Source organism: Vipera ursinii (assembly GCF_947247035.1).
Source record: "Vipera ursinii genome assembly, chromosome: 1".
NCBI lineage: Eukaryota > Metazoa > Chordata > Lepidosauria > Squamata > Viperidae > Vipera > Vipera ursinii.
In genome coordinates this window covers 227,534,980-227,545,241 of record NC_139512.1, presented here as the reverse complement: position 1 = coordinate 227,545,241, position 10,262 = coordinate 227,534,980, and the positions used below count along the sequence as shown (strand labels likewise).

The 10,262-nt window shown below is 40.4% G+C and overlaps 1 long non-coding RNA gene across 1 annotated transcript; it reads right to left on the bottom strand.

The window, feature by feature from the left end:
* Positions 1-290: 290 nt before the first annotated feature.
* Positions 291-9,955, bottom strand: LOC310632948. Its single transcript, XR_014490948.1, has 5 exons — positions 9,794-9,955; positions 8,948-9,091; positions 5,910-6,118; positions 2,708-2,795; positions 291-468 (listed from the first exon to the last, which is right to left on the bottom strand). It is a non-coding gene; the product is annotated as an uncharacterized lncRNA (long non-coding RNA).
* Positions 9,956-10,262: the final 307 nt, after the last annotated feature.

Genomic DNA, 10,262 nt, shown 5'->3' with positions numbered 1-10,262 from the left:
TTCTAGCCAAAGAAATTTAGTTAAGAATGCTGTAATAAATCACAGAATGTGCCATAATGTACTGATATTAGTTATAATCAATAGCTTAAAAAAGGGGGGTGGCCCCTGAAATGAAAATGTTTGTAAATATTTGAAAAGTAAACAAATGCAGATTTTATTACATAAATACATCACAATATTCATAGAAAATAATACCACTTTACAATGCCTTGGTAAGGCCACACCTGGAATACTGCATCCAGTTTTGGTCACCACGATGTAAAAAAGATGTCGAGACTCTAGAAAGAGTACAGAGAAGAGCAAGAATGATGATTGGGGGGCTGGAGGCTAAAACATATAGGGAACGGTTGCTGGAATTGGGTATGTGTAGTTTAATGAACAGAAGGGTGAGGGGTGACATGATAGCAGTGTTCCAATATCTCAGGGGCTGCCACAAAGAAGAGGGAGCCAGGCTGTTCTCCAGAGCACCTGAGAGCAGGACAAGAAGCAACGGATGGAAACTAGTCAAGGAGAGAAGCAACCTAGAACTAAGGAGAAATTTCCTGACAGTTAGAACAACTAACCAGTGGAACAACCTGCCTCCAGAAGTGGTGAATGCTCCAACACTGGAAGTTTTTAAGAAGAGACTGGACAGCCATTTGTCTGAAATGGTATAGGGTTTCCTGCCTTAGCAGGGGGTTGGACTAGATGACCTCCAAGGTCCCTTCCAACATTATTATTATTATTATTATTAAAATATTAGAAGGCTTCATGGACTACAGATAGGCCTCAACTTCCAACCACAATTGAGCCCCAACTTTCTGTTGATAAACGAGACATTTGTTAAGTGAGTTTTGCCCCATTTTATGACCTTTCTTGCAACAGTTGTTAAATGAATCACTGTTGTTAAGTTAGCGTCATTGTTCTGTCCCCTCCCAATGAGTAGCCTTAAAGAGGCTCAAAAGTCCAGCAGAAGCAAACGCAGGCTGAATAAACGAAAGCTGGTCTTTTCACAGTCATGGTTGTTAAGTGAATCTGGCTTCCTCACTGACTATGCTTGTCAGAAGGTCCCAAAAGGAGATCCCGTGACCCTGGGACACTGTAGCCATCATAAATACAAGTCGGTTGCCAAGCATCTGAATTTTGATCATGTGACTATAGAGATACGGCAATGGTGTGAAAAATGGTCCTAACTCGTTGTGGTTTTTTTTGCACCATTGTAATTTCAAATGGTTACTAAATGAACTGAAGTTGAAGACTATCTGTACCGGAAAGTTAATTTATATCTTGTTAACAAGGATTTTTTGGCTTTTGCTCAGAACTGCACATTTGCAGGTCATAAAATGGGAGTTCCCAAAGGTGTTTAAATCAATGTCTGTGTGGAGTTATTCTTTTCTTCCTAGTGGGAATTAATCCGATTACTTGATTACACTGTAATTCAACCCATGTCATAAAATTGGCTCCCAAAATGTTCAATCCAGTGCAGTGCCAGGTTTTTTTTTATTTTTTTAAAAAATCTCTTAAGTACTATTTTCCATCAACTTTAGTGCAACATAACCCCAATCTTCCTCTGCACAATGCTTTCCAGATGTAGTCCAGCTTCTCCTTCCAGCCCGTCATGGTCTTCTTCTATGGTTTCAGAATTTTGTATGATTTCAGTGTTTATAATTTTGGGTTTTATCATCTTACTTTATTTTATCCAATTTGGGAACTTTCAACAGAAAGTAGACTACATATATGCATTTGCGCACGCACAGATGTGTAAGAAAGAGAAAATGTTTCAGTGTGCTATATTATAGTTGACTGAGAGACATTAAATGTTAATTGCTATTCTTATTCCTTTTCAGTCGCTTTTCCAAATCAACCTAAAATTAGAGCAATTAAGAATTGCTTCTGTAGCTTTTTATGTTTTATGAACACCTAAATACCTTAGTAAAAAAGGAGGGGAGGGGCTGGCGAGCAGAATAAGGAAAAAGTTGAATAGTTCTTGCATTTTCCCTAATTAGTGCATCTCAAGAAAATGCTTGGCTTGGAAGAACAAGTTGCTACGCTCTTCAGCTATTTCTCACTGATATTCCCAGCATGATCAGATAATACCAGATAATTAACAATGATCTAACTCAGAGGTCCCCAACCTTTTGGGCACCGGGGACCAGTTCCGTGGAGAGGTTTTTCCATGGACCGGAGGGTGCGTGGTTTTGTGAGCTGCCTGCATCTTGCAGATGGGGCTTTGCTTGTTTGTGCAGATCGGTTGCTGGCATGCCGCGGCCCGGTACCGGTTCATGGACTGGGGGTTGGGGACCCCTGCCTTAAGAGTTCCTGTTTCCATTCTAACTCTCTTGATTAGCCCTCTTATGATTCTCAATATCCCAGTTTTCTGGAATCTGTGTTCAAACCTTTTTCAGAATAACTTTTTTTTAATGTTTGTAATGTTTATATTGTTATTTATATTTATGCCCTGTAAACCGCCCTGAGTCCCTTTGGGAGAAGGGCGGTATATAAATCTCAATAAATTAAATTAAATTAAATTAAATATATTGGTTTAGTTTCTTACCTGCAATTGACTCTACCTTTGGACAAAATTGCCTGTGCTCCACCCTGACTTTAGTCTTAACCCTGCCAGAATTTTCACTTTCAGCTTTCCTGCTTATAGGTTTATAAATGACAAGTCTACAAAAGGGGGAAAATCCCTAAAAAATAAAAAAGCAGCATCTTATAAAAATCCTACCAAATTTTCGATTTGATGATAGAAATTGCTTAATTTCATGGAGAGTTTCATTATCTTGCTTCACTTCATTTACATATTGTGCCAGGTCCTAAAACACAGAAAAGAAAAACAAATTTGGTATGTAACAACGATTGATTAAATATTTACAGTTGATTAAGGGCCGAAAGGCACTCATGTCCAATTTTTTAAAGAAAGGCATTTATTTTTATAGATTTCCCTATTATACAAAATTTTGCATAGAGCAGAGTTCTCCAAACTTTCTGGGCTCGCGGCCCAGAGGGGAGAGCACCTTCCAAATTACTGTGTGCGTGTGTGCATGCATGCAAATGGGGCCACACCCACATGGCTGCGCACTCCTGTGGCAGCTAGCACCCATTCGTGCATGCATAAAAGGGCCACGCACACACATCACTATGCTAATGGCATGCATCCCCCTGCACGCTAGTGTTTCTGTTTGCGCCCATGCACATGTGCAAACAATGCCGTGGGCGCTAGTGCCAGTGGGGGGGACAATGTGTGCCCACATGAGCGCACCCTGGCTAGCCATTTCTGCGGCTCATTGGCCAAGAGCCCATAGGTTGGGGACCCCTGATCTAACTAACTTTTGCCAATTATAGTGCTCTAAACACCATGGAGGCACATTTTAGTTCCCTGAGACAAAAAGGTAGGGTTTGCATATCGCACTAAGCCACAAGATTTACTTCTTCTCATCTTAGTGGTCTTCTGCAAATCCAGTTACTGTGGTTGAAAAACAATGCAGAACATATTGAATGGCTGAAGACACTGTTCCTAAGGTACCAATTTAATTTCCTGACGAAATATTTGACTTGCCTCCAGAAGTTGTGAGTGCTCCAACACTGGAGGTTTTTAAGAAGGGATTGGACAACCATTCGTCTGGAATGGCATAGTTCTGCTGCTTGAGTAGGAGGCTGGACTAGAAGATCTACAAGGTCCCTTCCAACTCTGTTATTCTGATATTCCCAAGAGCTCTATTTCTTTGCAACATTATTCCAACATTCTCTGAATGCTCATCATCTGATAGTAATGAAAAGTACTTTGACGTACTACAATTCGTTCTTTCTCATCTCCTTTTATTCTTCTTCTGCACCATGGATGTATACGTAACGTTCCTTCCCTGGGATAACCATCCATGAAGTGGACAGCACCCAACAAAGTTTATACTGAAAGAATGATATCTGTAAAATTTATACTGAAAGAACTGTATCTGGAAGAATGTGTTTGCTTATGCCAGACATGTCAAACACAAGGCCCGGGGGCCAGATCCGGCCCGCGAAGTGGTTTCATGCGGCCCGCGAAGCCATCCTGGAAACAGTGAGGGAACGGCCCCCACTGCCTTGGCCCTGGCCCAGAGACCCTCCTCCTACCAGAGACCCTCAGATCTGTCCCACTCCTGCCCGGGCCCCCATAGGCACCCTTGATGCGAACGATGTAGAGCTGGCCACGCCCACCCAGTAGGCCATATGCACTCTAGCCACGCCCACCCAGTAGGCCACGCCCACTCTGGTCATACCCACCCGGCCCCTTGAGGGCAACCACAATGCTGATGTAGCCCTCAATGAAATTGAGTTTGACACCCCTGGCTTATGCTGTAAACTAAAATTGGAAGGGGAGGGTGGCCAATCTTTAGGACCTAATCCCAAGCATAAACCCCAAGACAACCAATCAGGTAGGGAGTGGTGGGAAGGAACTCAAAACAGGAGATGTAGGAAACAAATGCAGGGACAACCATAAAGGATTCAAATGTCTATACCAGGGGTGTCAAACTGCCGGCCCACAGGCCTGACGCATCATCCGGAAGCCGTGCCCACCCCACTGCCGGCAATGGCAAAACTGTCCTGATACATTGCGCGACGTCACATGACGTCGCAAGTTTGACATGTCTGGTCTATAAACTAATGCTCAAAGTATGAGGAACAAACTGGATGAACTAACACCTAGCACCTGAGGACATGTATGATATAGTTGCCTAAACTTGGTGGGGTTAAACTCATGACTGAAATGTACTGTTGGGAGGATATAAACTATTCAAAAGAAACAGATCTAACAAAAGAGGAAGTGGAGTTGCATTATATGTAAGAAATCACTACACCTCTACAGAAATGCATAAAACAAACGACGAAAGCCTCCTTGAATGCGTATGAGTTAATGTAAAAGGAAAAAAAGAATGACATTGCCATATATGTATATTACAGACCACCGAACCAAGCAGAAGAAATAGATGAATTTTTTGTAGTCAGTTAGCTAAGGTGTACAGGAAACATACAATAGTAATGGGTGACTTTAATTATCCTGGCACCAACTGGGAGATAAACTTTGTAGCAAGTGGGAATTCCTGCACACCTTAGCTGATTATCAAAGAGTTCATCTACAGCTAGTCCTCGACTTACAACTGTTCATTTAGTGACCAAAGTTACAATGGCACTGAGAAAAGTGACTCAAGACCATTTTTCATACTTATGACCTTTGCAGCACCCTCATAGTTATGTGATTTACATTTGGATGCTTGACAACTGGGTCATATTTATGACAGTCACATGTCCTGGGGTCATGTGATCAGCTTTTGCAACCGTCAAGCAAAATCAATGGGGAAAGCCAGATTCACTTAACCACCATGTTACTAACTTAACTGCAATTAAGAAATGTGTCAAGAAAAGTCGTAAAATGGGGCAGAACTCACTTAACAAATTTCTCACTTATCAGCATAACGTTTGGGCTCAGTTGTGGTCCTAAGTCGAGGACTACCTGTATTTCCTGTGCTTAATTGAGTTGCCTGCAGCATATACCTATCGAGAGCCAAGTAATCTATTAGAAATATAATCTTTTCTTGCTAAATTGCCCTCCAGCCTAACTTGACTGTGCAGGAAGTTAAGAGTGTGCTTGGCTGACTTTGTGCAAGCAGCTTTAAAACTACTTGGGAGTTAACTTGTAGAGAACAGTTCCTTTGTTTCATTCAAAGGACCTGAAGAAATTCAGAGAGGCTCAAAGCAAGAGGCTCAAGTGAACTGGCTCCCGAGGCTTTTGTAAACCAATAAGGCAGAATGGACTTGCAATTGGACTTATTCAATGGATAAGACTTTATTTAAAATGTTAATATAAATTTAGGAAAGAATTTGATGCGATGTGCAAAGCAAGAGAAAATCCACTGAATGAAAGTGCAGAGTTTTTACGCTTTAATACTGACCCAGAGACAGCCTAGTAAGCTGACATATATCCGTGTTTTCATGTAAAGTTTCCTTCCAGATTCTGTTGGTAGCATGGTGGTGATCAAGCCGCTTAAAAACATTTAGCATGGCAATGTTTTCTGGAGACTTAGTTTGGAGTGAAGACTTTTCCCAAGGAACTTATTTCTTCTTTCAGAATCTTTTGCATCATAAAATCCTGTTTAGCAATCTAGGAGCAAGGAAAAAATGAGATTTATTTATCACATACTTTTGGTTAGAAACTTTTATACAATTCTCTGATTATCTCTGATAATTTATCACAAATACTTTCCTCCAAGAATCACGAGTTTTGGGCTGAAATTCTTTCTTTCACACATTAGGGAATGAACTTTTTAATCTTCTACAAATAGCACAAATTTTACTACAGTGTGTAATTTGGCCAGACATATTTTTGGGGCGGTAAAGGTAAAGGTTCCCCCGCACATGCGTGCTAGTCGTTTCCGACTCTAGGGGCCGGTGCTCATCTCCGTTTCAAAGCCGAAGAGCCAGCGCTTGTCCGAGGACGTCTTTGTGGTCATGTGGCCGGCATGACTAGACGCCAAAGGCGCACGGAACACTGTTACCTTCCCACCGGAGTGGTCCCTATTTTTCTACTTGCATTTTTACGTGCTTTTGAACTGCTAGGTTAGCAGAAGCTGGCACGAGTAACAGGCGCTCACTCTGCTACGCGGCACTCGGGATTCGACCCGCCAAACTGCCGACCTTCCGATTGACAAGCTCAGTAAATAAGTGTATATGGTTATGGAGACAGAATGACAGAGGGAGGTCCTCACTATGGGGGAAGGGGTGTAGTGTATGCTGTTAAGCACACACGGAAATGTCAGCACAGCAGGGGGCTGGACAGCTCCAGGCTATAACCGCTTTGGTGGGAAAGCCTGAATAGAGCGAGTCGTTGACAGCCCCAGGGCATGGTCAGCTCTGGCGGGAAGCCAGGGTTTAAATCCATTGGCCACCTGCACTGGCGGGAAGCCCAGGTTCAAATCTACTGGTCACCATTCACCTGGGCAGGTATAAGAGACGCCAGGTAAACCCCTTTGCCCCAGATTCATTCCTGATCCAAATAAAGAAGTACTACCCAGCTCAAGTGTCCGTCTCTCTGTGCGACCACGCGACATTGCACTGGGGCTGTACAAAGCACTAAAAAAGATGTTATACAAAGCAATTTAGCACCTATGAAGTATCTCTATCTGAAATGCTCAAGCAGTCACAACACTTGGAAGAAATATTATCAGCTCTCTCTGTGAAGGCATAGACAATTTTGTTAGCAATTCTAATGGAAGTGTTCTTATCTTCTGAAGCAGCTGCATGAATCTAACAAAGGATCTGGCAGCTTTAATCTTCAGTTTTGTTCATACTGATGTGCTTTCTGAAGGAGGGACTAATTCTGAATGCTTTGCATAGCTGTATTTTCTTTAAGTAAGCAAATATAGATAATTAAAGATGCTAAATGGACTCAAATGAAAATGACTGGAGCTTTAGCTAAGCCATAAATTCTCAGCACATTTATGTAATAAACCCAGGTTTATGGGATAAGTTCCCACTGGGTGAATATATACAACATTCAAAGCCAAAATCAATCAAGTTACTTTATTCTATTGAACTAATCTGGAATTGAATATCTTTTATTATCAGGCAAAGATAATCAGTCTACCGGTACTTTTAATTAGTAAAAGTATATTATAGTATAGTATCTTACAAAATATTATTTTATAGATGTGGCTATCCTGATTCAAATTGGACCAAGTACATGGGCCTGAAAATAAAAGAAATTCAGTTTCGTATTGATTCACAGTTACAGTCACAAGTGTCACAAAATCAGTGTGAGTGGTATTTCCCACTCACAGCCACTAATTTTCTTAATGCAAGTAATAAAGGTAGTTGGTTTTTATTTCTAAAAAAAATTGTGAAGCCATCTTCTCATAAACATTTGTTTTTCTGGAATGTCTTTGAACTCAATTCGTTCAATACAGATATAAATTCTTGGGCACTCCTTACAAAAAAGGTCTAAAATCCAGAAGAACATTATATATACTTTAGTTATAATATGATTAATTTCAGTTATTTGTAAAATTAAAGGCAAACTTATTTATTTAACAATGTTTAAAAACTGATCCAAGTTGCAAGTCTGGATTTTTTAGACTCTGATTTTAAATCTTTTTAAATCTTTTGCTCCAGAAAGCTGCATATATTTCTTTCAAATTAAATTTTGAAAATTGAATAACAAGATCTATGATTTCTCAGATATGTCTTTAAAGATATTGTTAACATTTTATTCAGAGGTTGGCAATTCATTTTCCGACGGGGCCACATGAGAAACTGGGGTACTTGTGGAAGGTTAACAAAATATAACTATATAATTAAAATATAAAAACATATATAAGAAAGAAAGAACCAAGAGCCCCCCTCCTCATTTTAAAATCAACAAATCATGTTAAATGCTAGCTTATCTAAAAAAATGCCTTTGCTGGCCAAAAGACAACCTAAAATGGAAATATTTTTTTATTTATTTTAATCCCATTTATATCCCGCCCTTCTCCGAAGACTCAGGGCGGCTTACAATCTAAAGCACAAATCAATGTGCTTAGCAATAGCCTTCATTCTATGTATATGCCTGCTTATTAGGGCTTTTGCCCCCCCCAAGCGGCATTATTACAGTCGGCTTATTACACCCAACAATCTGGGTCCTCATTTTACCTACCTCGGAAGGATGGAAGGCTGAGTCAACCTTGAGCCTGGTGGGATGCGAACCTGCACTAATTGCAGGCAGCTGGTGTTACTTAAGGAGGCATTAGCCCACTGCTCCACCAAGGCATTAATTAAGCCATTAATTGGAAACTTAGAAGTCAAACAAAAAGCTAAGCCCAACCGTATATCATTTGGGACACAAAAAAAGTTCATCTTGAATGTTGTAGACATTCCATGAAGGATGTGGATTCTCCCAGCTTGAATCAGGCAAAAGAAGGTTTTTTAAAAAAGTAATTTAACAGCACCTACTCACCAGTCATGGATGCTGCCACTTTCCTTTGTCCTTTATGATCCATACTAACATCATAAACTGCATCTAAGTAGCTCTTCATTGAATCAACAGCAACATGAGTGGCCTTCACCCGTGGAATAAGCACATGTTTCAAAACTGTGAGACCTAACCAAGAGGAAAGGCAGAGTGAAAAAGATTTAACAAGTTGCCCAGGAAAATGGTAACATCTCTAGATCCTGCAGCTGACATCTATAAAACCAGCCATTGATTCTGATTTTCTCTAGACCCAAGCTATTTTTTCCCCTTCTTATCTTTCAGGAGAATGATCACATGTCTACCAAGTATCACGGATCAATTCAGTGAATTTTGAATGTAAACAAGGTGCCCCCAACTAAACCTGTAGAATTTCAGCCTCAGGAGCACCAAATCAAGAATCACATGAGTTTGATCAAAAACTGGCAACATCTGTACAGTTGGAGTAGCCTGGTGAGTAGAGAGAAGAGCAGAGCCATTCTATGAAGCATCTTGCCAAGCAAGTAAACCTCTTGATAGCAACAGCTGGCTGCAGACTGATTTAAGAGGCAGACTTAACTTATAGTCCTTTGCTGGAAACTACTATTTAATCTCTGGCTCTTGTATGACAATTCATATGAATTCTGCCTGTGCTGTTCTGAACTGGCTCTTGGAATCTTGGACTGATTTTGGACTATTTTGTGCACTCCTAATAAGGCATATGTCTGTCAGAGACTCTTGGTTTGCATGCTTTGGCTGTTATCTCTTTGACCTTCAGTAAACTGAATTAGAGGGGGCACGATGGCTCAGCTGTTAAAGACATTAAGCTTGTCAACTCTTGGTAGTTTTCATTACCTTTCTTTTCAGTATGACTGGCTATCTGTAATTACTTTGGGTAGTTCTGGATTGTAAAATGCTCCTCCTGGATAAATCACAAAATCTATCTGTGGAAACAAAATATATAGTAGTTTTTTAAGTTAAACAATTCAACCTTAAGACTAAGCCTCAATGAGGCTGCTCCAGTCAAAAGAGTCTCATTTTTCTTCCAGCCCTGCATCATAACACAATTATTTTGTGCTTCTATCAGTTCTCACAAACATAATTTGTGAAAGAATATGGAGCTCAGCCAGAATTGCTGCACTAAAGCAAAACTCAGTTTATTGTATTGGGCCAATCATCCATCTCCTATAACATTTGCTAAACTAGATGTACACTGCTTTAAACTCAGACTTTCTCTCTAAATAAATTTTATTTAATTTAGATCAAGAGATGTTAGCCTAATTTTTCTATGCAACACAGGTGTGCATGAGAGAGAGAGTGAGAT